This window comes from Microtus ochrogaster, unplaced genomic scaffold (assembly GCF_000317375.1).
Source record: "Microtus ochrogaster isolate Prairie Vole_2 unplaced genomic scaffold, MicOch1.0 UNK45, whole genome shotgun sequence".
NCBI lineage: Eukaryota > Metazoa > Chordata > Mammalia > Rodentia > Cricetidae > Microtus > Microtus ochrogaster.
In genome coordinates, this window is record NW_004949143.1 from 1,202,346 (window position 1) to 1,206,483 (window position 4,138).

Here is a 4,138-nt window from a genome sequence, read left to right on the forward strand (position 1 = left end):
CACACACACACACACACACACACACACACAGCCTTCTGTGAGTCTCAAAGACCTAAGGGTTAACTTTTTTTTCGAATGGAAAACATTTCTGGGCTAACACTCCTTATTTCTCAGTGCCTTCAATGAATCTTTGTCCCTTTAGAATAGAAAAGACCCCAGAAACAGCTGAAAAATCAAGTACAGAGATGGGGTTAGGTAGAAGCAAGGTTAAGCAAATTGACAGAGACAAAACCTGGAATTGAATTTCATGGTGAAGATGAACATGTTCCTTAAATCCCAAACTTAATGCATCAACAACACCCATCTCAAATGTTGCAGCCTAGCTGATGCTGGCCTACAGTAATCTGTGGATACCTGTTGTACAGGGTCAGATCTTCCATGTACAACACAGACATATTCTTACAAGCCCTGACCCAAACCTTTGGGCTCAAACTCAGAGAATCTTCTCAGCCCATCTTTCCCAGAAAGAGAGGCAAGATAAGATGTTCGGACTTCTCTGGAGCCAGGCACATCTTTTCTCTTTGCATTAAAGACTACTGCAACGCAGAACCTTGGTAAACACATATTTAAAAGATCAGCATGAAGACAGAGGTCTGGAGATATAGCTCCTTAATACAACAATGTCTAAGGTTTGATCTTCAAGACCACAACAAACAATCAAATAAATACAGTATAATAAATCTGTGATGGTAACTTGGAGGAGAGACCTCTATCTAGAAGCACTGTCATAATGCCTTTCTCTATTAACACAGTCCTACTTGTACACATATGGAGCACTGCCTAAGCCATTAACATCTGGGAGCAATTACCCATCAGCTCCCTTCCCCAAGCAGAAGCTCATGTTTTATGACTAATGGGATGTAAGACACATGAGCTTTGTAACCCATTATGCTACCCTTTTTGCTTAGCCTGCCAGGAAGTTCAGTGTCAACACTGATGGCCAGTACAAGTGCTCTGAAAGCCCAGCTATTGCACACATATGCTTTTCTCCCCACAACTTGGTATGGTCTTCTATTTATTCTTCCAGAGTAGTATTCTTATTGTGTATTTAAAATATAGCTTCTAGTCTGTTTGGAAAACAAAAAGAATAAGAATCATGAATAAATTTTGAATGCTGGGGAAAGCAACCAATCTAAGAGCACATCGAATAGTACTATCACTGTGTCGTGGGTTTTCTCTTTCGAACTCATGGCAAACTACCCAGTGATCATTACTTCACTGGAATACCTCAATTTTCACAATGACAAAGCCTGGCCTCTTTATGATCCATGAGATCCATATGATGAGGATGTAGAGAGAATTGGATTAGGAAACAGGGTATTTTGGTTAAAGAAAAATAAAGCTGCCACATCACAGTTTGAAAAGAATGAGCAAAGCTTTCGCTAATAATAAAGCAAATACATCCCATTGCTTACTGAAGTGAACTGTAGAGTTTTCAAAAAAAATTTACATGGAAAAAAAATTATATAATAGCTTTACTTACAGCCATCTTTGGGCCCAACCAAACACATGGACTTCCGTGCACTCATACACACATACATCATAGCCCCAAGTTTGTGTTTTCCTGGCCTGGAAAAGCCATTAGTTCATTTCTGAGCCTCAAAAAAGCCAGGATCTCTCCCAGACAGTTCACATGGCATCGCCTCCTACCTCATTAGCAATTTTGTAGCCACCGTCACTGCTGCTGCTACTGCTGCAGCTTCCATGACGGCTTCTCCCCATCCCTCCCCAAAATGTAGCGCCTGTTTCTTCCCCTATAAATACACCAATAGGCAGTTACTATGGCAACAGTGAGGAAGCATGAGGGCTCCATGACCGAGAATGCAGCTGCAGTCACGCATGTATATGTCCCTCCAGCCCCTGGTGAATACTGTAAGCTGACTGTAGGCTGAAGGAATCTTTAACCCACTCCTTACGGGAACACAGCTGAATCCTGACATTCTAGAAAGGAAGGAAAGCAGGGAACTGGCCACCACAAAGACCTTCCTTAACCCCACCCCAGGCTGAGGCCTCTGAATCTCAGCTCTCTGGGTCACAGCTCCCAAAGTACCTCCCACAGGGACTAGTGACCCGCTTGAGTACCTGGTGTCCCCATACCTGTGGCCTCCCAAAACACTTCTCCAAATTCTAGCTCCTATGATTTCCAATGCTCAGAACTACTCGCCAGGAAAGGGTTCTGCGATTTCCAAATCTCGTGATTCATAAATCCACCCAGTGACACGGCAACTCCCAAATTGAGCTCAAACTAAAACTCTGGGGTCTCTTGCCCCCTTCCACTCATGCCGGCCCTGAAAGTGCCTGGCTTCGCCCACCTTCACAGGACACCAGCGCCCCAGTAAAGAACTACTGCCTCTGGCCCAGCAACACTGTTCTGCGGGGATCCATCCAAGACCCCAAACACCTTGGCCTGCCTGACCTCCAGATCCTCCCTCCCTAATAGTACCAGGAGCCCAGCTCAGTGGTCCTGAACACCGAACCATGCCCTCGGGGTTGGGGTCGTCCAACCAAATGGCCTCACCGTTCTCCAGGCCCAGGAGGCGGCCGCCCTGTTTGCGCACGCAGCCGGCCACCTCTCTGCGGCGCCTCTTCCAGCAGGGCCCCTGTCCCCGCCCACCTGCTCCCTGTCGGCCAAGCCCCCGGCCCATCCCAGCGGTCCCCTCTCTTAGTCCCTCCCTGTCCCGCTTCCCTCCCGCCTCCCCTGGCGCCCCATCGCTGGCCAGGCCCTGGCCAAAGAGCGCCTGAAGCCCCCGCCCCACACAGCCAGGCGTGAAGGCCTTGCCCATTACCTCGGCACCCCCTGTCTGTCCCTGCTTTCCTCTGGGGGCTCCGTCGGACCCTCCCCCTGCACCCTGCCGAGCCAGCTCTGGCCTCGCGCCCCGCGCCTGGCGTGCCACCCTCGAGAGCCTTGCCCCAGTAGCCAGGCAGCGATCTTCGCCCTGCACCGCGCACCAGGCCTCCGGGCCAGGAGAGGAAGAAGGGGTGGGGCCAGCTGAAGCAGCCGTGGGCTTAGGTGGGGAAGGCCAGCAAGCCGGGCCGAGGGGCGGTGGCGCGCACCCCGCACCGCGCGCCCGCGCCCAACTCCGCCGGCACCGCCCCTGCCCGCGCCAGTGCTGCTGGGGGGGCGGGGCCTGAACGGCGGGCCTGGGGGCTCTCTAAGGACCCTCGGAAACCTCCTTGGCCCAGTGGTGAGTTAGGGCGCGAGTCCTGCAAAGACCGGACTCTGTAGCTGCTGCCCTCAAGGCCAGCGTTTCGGTCACTTTGGAGCGCTACGGGTCCGAGCTGCCTCCTGGGCCCCACCCAGACTCACCTGCCATTCCAGCCAGCCTGGCCCTGGTGCCTGCGGTGAAGAGAGGGGCCCGTGACAGCAGGCCTAGGCAGCCTTGTGAGGCTCCTTGGGTCCGCAGAGAACGGGCTCTGGCCCCGCTCCTTCTGCCAACGACTGAGTGACCTTGGTTTCCTCACTTAAGTCCCCACCCTGCCTGGAAATGGCAGGCTTTTCTATTGTGAAATCTGAGAAATGGGGAGAATCCTGCTTTCCTCACAATTCTGTCTGCAGCTAAGAGGGGAATATGGGCTCCTAAAAAGGAGGAGAAAGAAAGGAAGATGCAATCTTATGAGCCTGCAAGGAGTGTTGGGCAGAGTATACACCTCTGTCTGTATTATGGAAGGTTCACCTGGCCGAACAAAGCCCTGGTAGCAGAAATGGCATTATTCTAGGAATTGAGGTTGACCCACAGAATGAGACGAGATGGTTAAAGTCTGTGTCTTGGAAAGCCTAGGAGGAGCCCAGTGTGACTTACTGGGTTAATAGAGAGAGCACAGCCCCTGCATTTGATGGGAACGAGCCAGAGTAAGGCCAAAATGACGAGACAAGGGATGGGAAGAGATTGCAGAGCCCCCAGTGCTCCAGCTTCCAGGGCTGATTCTTTGTGTCCCTGGCCCTGCACCTTCTTTCTTCTCTTACCCACCCACATTGTTCCCCACCTGCCTTCTAAACTCAGAGTCCCCCTCTTCCTTTCCTTAAGCTTCTGGAGTGTCCCTTGCCCATGGCAGAGCCTCTGTAACCTTTACTCCATGGAAGACTGGGAGAGCCGTGCCCATGGGCAGGATGCACGGAGAAAAATAAGATATCCTGGGG

General features: G+C 51.6%; 1 protein-coding gene across 3 annotated transcripts in view; it reads right to left on the reverse strand.

Moving 5' to 3' along the window:
- Prrg3 (proline rich and Gla domain 3) overlaps positions 1-3,439 on the reverse strand; it is a 7,818-nt gene extending 4,379 nt beyond the window's left edge. The window contains exon 1 of one of the 3 annotated variants that reach the window (XM_026777079.1): positions 3,308-3,439. The gene's annotated coding sequence lies outside the window, so the exon portion shown is untranslated. Of the gene's footprint in view, positions 1-2,518; positions 2,599-2,786; positions 3,097-3,307 lie in introns of those variants that run through there. The other 2 variants (XM_005369175.2, XM_026777080.1) reach the window with 2 other exon arrangements.
- Between the last annotated feature and the right edge of the window lie 699 nt (positions 3,440-4,138).